This window comes from Petromyzon marinus, chromosome 1, assembly GCF_048934315.1.
Source record: "Petromyzon marinus isolate PM22_M1 ecotype Great Lakes invasive population chromosome 1, UKy_Petmar_22M1.pri1.0, whole genome shotgun sequence".
In the NCBI taxonomy this organism is placed as follows: domain Eukaryota; kingdom Metazoa; phylum Chordata; class Hyperoartia; order Petromyzontiformes; family Petromyzontidae; genus Petromyzon; species Petromyzon marinus.
In genome coordinates, this window is record NC_133667.1 from 22,024,331 (window position 1) to 22,032,463 (window position 8,133).

Sequence of the window (8,133 nt, forward strand, 5' to 3'; positions counted from 1 at the left end):
TGCACCCAAATTACTGGAAACTAAATCACTGTCTTCAACGATACGTTCTACTCTTTCTGGTCACCAAAAGTTGATCTCTTTGCCTCCACTTAAAATTGTAAGCTCCTAAGGTTCGTCCCTCATGATACCGTTGTGCAGAAGCGTCCGTGACTGAAGCGAGTCAGCAAGACTGGAGTCAAACTTTCCTGGATGTTTCCTCATTTTTGTCAATACCCAGAATACTGGGGATGGCAAGGAGAGAAAAGGCCAAAACTATCCTTAATCAAGTACCTCTTTTCCACTAGAACATTCGAGCCAAACCAGTGCAGGATCCTGACATTATGGGTGATTTTCCACTGACTATTTGCCGAACCGAGGGAGAACAAAACTGGCCTCGCAAGAAATCTGAATCTGGCTAGGGGCTAAGCAAGGCTAGGGGTGGGCCTAATGACTCATTCATTGTATGTGAAGTCAGTCAGTACACAACTCAAACAGCCTCACTGTGTCATCTACATAGCCTTGAATTGTTCATTTTTTGCAAAGTTAGTCAGTACACGGTGAAGACAGCATACCCAAGTCTTGTGTGTGACGACAATGGCATGGCTCAGCTTCTGTAGAAGAAACAAAACGGCAGGTACCTTTCAGAGCTGCGCCAAACTGGTTCGGCATGGCCCCGGCATGGCTCGGTTGTCCAGTGGAAAAGAGATAAAGATGGTCCCATTGGGCACAGGTCCCTGGCTTACAAGAACTAGAGATGGATTCCTTCAGAACAACTGCAGAAACTTCCTCGGTCATAAAAGCATAATTTCTAAAGACACCAAAAATTCTCACTTAACAGTCCAGATATAGAACAGTGGTCACCGTTGAGAACCCAAAATTTTCGCCACACAGCCAGCAGTTAATATTGAATTTGTGATGTCAACAAACAGGATTTAAAACACCCAACGGAGATTGTTTGCCAGAGGAAACCTGGATCCCATTTTCCGCGATGTAGCAGAGTCTACGAGAATCTCAGCAACTGAATTTGTATCAAGCATTTGTCCACGTGAGATGTGCAAGAGGAGGTTGATTTGACCTACTGTGACACCATCCAAATACAACCGATTAACCTACTCTCTGGATTTCAATGCGACAAGAGAGGTCACCTGGAGGCCCCGAGTCATCCCTTTCATCACGGGTCACTTGCTAGAAACATATTTCCAGCTACAAGCATCCTGTTCTTTATTCAAATCCGAAGCTGAAGAATGTCTTTGTTGTGGTGATCACCGTGTTGCGCAGAGTGATAAAACAACGTTGTAAGCATTTTTCTGCTATGATTGACCACAGTCTTTCATCAAGACAAGGTGACCCTATGCATGACTGCTCAATTTTTTTCTGGCATCTACATTTTCATCCTGATCAGAAAGCAGTGCTAACTTTTTACACATACCTCTAACATCTACAAAAAACTATAAGAATCTGCATAATTTTGTCCCCAGCATATTACACTGCGACCTCAGAAAAAAAAGACAGACTAACCAGATACGTATTTTATTGAGCGAGACGAAAACGTGAATGCATCGTTGAATAAATGACATCCAGTATTGCTGATTAAATGCATTGGTAGCTGTTACACCTCTGTAAGCAGGCATCTCTGTGTCCTCTCAACCAGATCTCTGGCATCATCTTAACCTCATTGCACTGGGGTCCTGATTTCGTCCATCTGCAAGGTTTAGACATAGGAGTTGGCGAATACCTCTGTACAGCAATACAGACTGTTGCAACCTTTAGCTAAATAGGCATGCCACCGGTTGTGAGAAGACTGCAGGATGTCTCCATTCCACCTCTACAGCACATGCACTGGTTTTTGTTCTACACTAAAGTTTTGGTGATATCGGTGATGACGTGAGTGAAAAAGTAATTGTACAGGACTCACTTAAAAGCTTTTTTTTATATAAATGTCACCGCCGCTCTCCCCTCCCTCCCTCCGTCCCTCCTTCTCTCCACCATTATGAACGATCTGCAACACTTTACATTGTGTGAGTTGCAGGGCCGCTCTTGAGTTCGCGGATCTATCCGTCTGTTTTGTTGTCTGAAACTGGGACAACGTGGGCATTGTATTACTTTGTAGACGAGAACCGTGATATTATTCTATCCTTGACAGAGTAGTGGTGGCGGGGGTGGAGATAAACAACAGTGGCTGGACATGTCAATTTAATTGCGCATCATTGTAAAGGATTGCGGATCATTATTTTATGATTAACCAAGATTCCGCCCATGTAAAACCACGATATTAGTCTATGAGCCCAAATGGTCATTTTAATACTGTACATATTTTCCAGCGGGATTTTTTAAATCAGAAAAGCTCTGGAACGGCTTCGACTTGCTGTGTCTCATCAGCGTATTGGAAGCCGGCAGCCTTCAAAAGGGCCCACTCTGTTAAGTGAGAAATCACGACGAACGCCATCAACGCGGCGACCGAACATGGATCTCCCGGTCTCCAGAGCAGCAACAACAACACCACAGGCCACGCCAACGGCCCTGTTCAGGACCAAACAACGCGCCAGATAGGCCCTGGGAGAAGGATCCTCCAAACTGAACATTGAGGGACCTTCCCGGGCGAAGTATACGAATATCACACGAACATAAAGCGAAACGCGCTGCTGCTCCAGACGCAGTTATCGTGAAATTGTAGATGTTGCTCTGCATCTTGATCAGCCAACAAATACTGCTGGGTTGTCCGGTGTAACAGCTAAGAGTCTCCCACCAAAGCTCTTTGGTCAATTCTGCACAAAACAGTAAAATTGTACGAACATTCGTCATGCACTGTTGTTTTTTTCTGTCTCTTTCATATGGCATTTGAGGGGCAATTGACTAAATATAATATTGTAAATACTGTAACTGCATCTTCAATTTGGTCATCCATTCACTGGCATCAGGAGTTGCGCGATGTATAGCAGTTGTATCTTCTCCATGAGCGTATAATGGGCAAGTGGTCGGTTATGTGATGAACAGATCACCACAGTTACAATTTTCCACCTGCTATGTATTGTTCCAACATTGATTAGCGCAGCCCATACGCCACTGCGAGGGATTGTTGATAATACAATGAATAAACTAACGGGAGTCCGTCTCTTCACACAAAGTTCAAATATAATGTAGGCCCTCAGGTATATGGGGCATTTTCAACCAAGGTTTTGAGACAGCATTTGTCTTCGCATGCAAAATCTGCCTAGGATTTGGCTTTCTCGCTTGTCCCACCACCGACTGCATTGCAAAATGCCAGGAGTAACGCTCACGACCGCAAAGCTCTTGGGTTAGGAGACGTTCAGCGACGATGATCGCGTGTGGTTAGGTACGTCACGCACCTCCAACTATATCTCTAGATTTGTCCTAAAGGAGAGTTAAAACAACCGCTGCAAGCATTCAACATTATTTCAGGCATACCTTGGATTGTTCTGTTCTGTTCTCGATGAAAACAAATTAACTGAAGGTGGACACATTGGATGTAAAACGCACAGGCAAAAGGTGCAGCCCTGCAATTGCTTGCTGACCCCAACCAAAAAAACATGCCCATTGTTTCAACTGCTGCTCGGAGGTCTCAAAGGCCTTCGGATTACAATTCCAGTGTGCTAACCATTACACAATGACAGCATCCCACGTTATGTGTGTTACCGAAACGTGTGATTCTACAGTTAGAGTTGCTAAGTTAAGAAGGGAAATATGGAAGGTAACGTATGACCCGACCACCTTTGGACAAGAGCCACCTTTAACTTGGTTCAAAGCTTTCGTGACTGCAGGAATTAATATTTGTTTTTTTCGGTAAAGTCACGTATAAATAAGAAATAATAAAATAACATAATAGCGTACGACGTTTCGGTTGCAACACAAGCAGCCATCATCAGGTACAGAAGAGCTAAATTTGTGTCCCCTATTGTGTCGGTGTTAGTTCCCCCTACTTGGGTGTCTGTGTATACATCTGGGGTTTTGTGTTTCCCCTCTCTCTTAAATTTAGCTCTTCTGTATCTGATGATGGCTGCTTGTGTTGCAACCAAAACGTCGTACGCTATTATGTTATTTTATCATTTCTTATTTATACGTGACTTTACCAAAAAAAAAACAAAGATTAAGAGCCACCTTCTCCGACCAAAATGGATCGTTGTGAAGCCGCTTCCATCATCTCCTCGTCCCAACATTGTCAGTTTCATTTTGAGCATCAACTTCCAACGACCCACCCGCCCGCTTCACCGTAGTGGAAACTCCGAAGGGTCCTCATGCTCATGCTCAGCAGAAGGACTTCCCTGCAATGTGACTGCTGTCACTTGGCATCGGGATCACGTGACTCTTCTTTTGATACGAAGAGGAACGTTGCCTTGGAAACGTGATATTAGTTCGACGTGAAAAAAACAACATTAATCCAATGTACGACACGTGATATAAAAACAAGAGATGTGTTATCCCGAGTGGTTTTTTTTTTTACTACTTCGGGTATATATCCGTTTATAATATGATATCAACCATAGTAGGTTTCATTTCACGCGCATGTGAAAGTACTGCACTTTTCGCGATGTTGCCGTGGTGTCAATGATTAATCGGCACACTGGACTCGCAATGTAGAGGACTCGGGTTCAATCTCCGGAGCGCGACACACCGGCTATGTCCACCCAGCAGTGTAAATGGCATCTGCGCGGTGTAGAAGAGTAGGCCAAGTACACCGTCTATCGGGGCGTCCCTCTCGTCCTCTCCATTGGCGACGTTTCCGTGAGCAGTACTAAGAGGGTGCACTTGCAAGGGCTTCATCTTAACATTCACTCTACGTGTCTTTTCAAACTAGTGTCAATTAAAAAACGATTTAATACACAATAATTAATTGCATGGGGAAGTGAACATTCATAACCTGGTTGTTGGTAGCGGATTGCCTATAGTGGGTCTGTCGGTACTGAACTGAAAGTTATTGTCCTGACGGGCCTCGCTGAATGGACAGACAAAGATAAAGATCCCACGTGTAGCCTGAACAGACTGTAGGGGCAAGTGCTGTTAGCGAGCACCCATAAAGGCCGATATAGCACACGAGGTGGGTGGGTGACCAACACCACGCCCGGCCGCCTTTGTCTCCCAAGTGGCGATGTTTACACTTCGCACCATCTACTCATTTGAGGCTGAGTCGACCTAGGGGAGGCCCAGGACCGGTTCAGATAATCGTCACTGGTGTTGGCCGTGAGCGGGAATCGAACTCGGGACGCCGGGGTTCGTAGCGCAGCGCGCTGACCGCTACACCACCGCTCCCCACTGAATGGACAGCACGCGCTCACATACGAGCCGAAACCCAGCCCCTTCCCCAGCAGCCTGGAACAGAAGCTAAAGTGAACTACCGGCGCCTGTAATTAATAATACCCAGAGCTCGGGACATAGATGGAGAGGTTTAATTACCGCCTTTAAAAATATATATATTAGGACGCAAACAGGACAACGGCCGTCTTGCGCAGACGCCCAGCAGGCGTGCGCCCCTTGCCGATATGCCACGCCGTTTATTCCTGGAGGATTCTGTCAGGCGAAGGGATATGGGATGATCTGTACGCTTCACTGGCTCGAGGGAAACATTGCCCCTCGATGACTTCAATAATTATTCAAGTCATCGAGGGGACTCTACTGTTACCCTACGGTTCCAGTGCTCAACTAATTAATCGCATAACGGGAACATTGTTTTGAGAAAATAATGAGGTATCAACTCTGTCCCCACATGTGCCACTGGACGGGAGGTGGTCGGTGGGGCTCCGCGACGTCAGCAACATCATCCGCCGCATCATTCTGGTCGCCGTTTCTCGCCTTCGGTTGACAGGATGTGGCAGAGGGAGAGGTGCAATTCTTGTGTGCACTCGAGTCGTCTACGAAAAATAAGCAGTAAAAATTCTTTATTTTTCCCAAGTAATCGAATTAATAGAATAATGGTTCCAGCTCTACGCTTGATTGGTTTCTCATTCCTTCCATGATTGGATTTCTTCTTTTGTTGTGAATGGATTTCCTTAAACCCTTTGTCATAGCGTTCGGTTTTAGTGCATGGATTTGGTACTGAGGAAGAGAAAAAAAACACATTCCCCAGGATGTCAACAGTAGCTTCCCCATTCTGCATAATTAACACGACTTGCATGAAGCAATGACACCAGTAATGCAGACTCTACGCTAAAATGTCACAGAGGCTCCCGCTAACAAGTGACATTTTCCCTACACTGTAACAAAATCACATGGGGAAGCAAATACATTTCGATAACAACACTTAAAAATGCTCTGAAGGATACAATCAGATGATTATATATTATGCTAGATTTGAAATCCCATACATCATTTGAATCGTGTATTGATCATAAACGATAGCAGTGGAGAGTCTGCATGTATATTTGATGCAGAAGTAAAAAAAAACTAAGAGACGATTTTGTTTGCGGTGCACGAACAAAAACATGTACCGTATTCATCATGAACATCTGTGGAAAAGAGCTTCATAGCTCATCGGATTCTTCCAGTCTCAATAAAGATTCTGATTCTGAAACATTTAGTCGATTGACATTTCAGGCCATGGGCCTTCTTCAGAGCAAAGGCTGATCATAATGCGTTACATTGGATATTCCGCCATATCAGGTGTGATCCTGAGAAAACTGAGACATTTTAATGAGAGAGAAAAAAATACGCTGCTTATGAATATCTATTAAAAACTTGTGAACGTCAACATTATTATAAACTTTATTAATGTTTCTGCTCGCAACATCTTAACGCACTCATAGCCTGTATCTGTTCAATTATTTAGTACTGTGCATAATAAGATTAAAGTGCCAATAATGGTGCATACAAGACCGAGTTTATGTTTTAATTGGTTCCGTTTTGATGGATTGTCACGCTTTATGCTCTTTGCTTCCAGGAATCCTGAGAAAATATGTTGTGACCTTGGGACTGACAGAGTATGGCTGTAACTATGAATGTGTTTTTTTTTTAAACCTTGGTTCGACTGACACCACCTCCGCATGGAATGTAGAATTTCGTTGAATAGAAGGTGACACTTGAGTTGTATACTGAAAGAACAAGACAGTGCAATGTCGAGATTCGTGTTAAAGTCTCGTAAAATGTTTCTGTCCTCAAGTGCCTTTTCACCTCGAGGACACGAAGCGTCATCACGAGCAGCACTGCACCGTAACTAAACAAACACGAGTTGGGGAAATGATACAAACATACAGTGTACAGTCCAGATGTCAAGTTCGTCCAGCAACCAATCCATTCAACCCTTTCCCCCTTTCCAAATTCCCACCCGACACAAAGCCAAAAGTCTAACTGCAATCGCAAGCAAACAGCACAGTGACACTCTTGACCACGATTTAGTGTGTGCGGCTGCATTTGTGGCGAAGAGAATGTCGTGAGCAGAAAAAAATGGGGGTTGCCCTTGGATAATCTCAAACAACCCGCTGTGCCTGTGTAACGTGAGCCGGCAGTGCGTGCGTGCGTGCGCGTGCCCACGTGACGCCGTGTGGAGCATCGCACGTGTGCGGCGCCACCGACGATGCACAGCACTCGGCATGCACCTCCGATTCGCGCGGTCGGCTACGTACGGTGCGAAAGACGTTCAACGTACGTACGTGCAGGCACCGACGCACGGATCCATCCCTTGAAATCGCTTCTCTTGTGAGACGAGGTTTGACACGCGTCAAAGCGCTGTCGAGAGATTTACCTCGTTCACGATCTACGCAACGTATACGTCAATGTTATGCTAATGTTACGTTTGGGGTAAATGAGTAAACCGAACTGCGTGAAAAAAGATAACGAACGTGAAAAATTATGCAAAAGAGGCTCTGAAACGAGATTGAAAAAGTTATTGAGAAAACTTGTGTTACTTATTACTGCGCGGTAGAATTGTTTGCCAGCTCGACATTCATTTGATATTCGCAACCACATCACCTGGACATCTCAAACCAACTGTTATCTGAAGCTGGCCAGTTGTCAATTCTTTCACAAATTTTCCTTTAGCTTGCAGAACAAACTTCGGAGGCTTCATTCACAAACACACAAACAGCAAGCTGTATTACATATCAGCTTCTTAATCTGCCAATCCCACGTGAACAGCCCGTGATCACAGACTCTCCGACTCCCGATGGATGATAGAAGTGTTACGTATAAGAATATGACGCATTGACG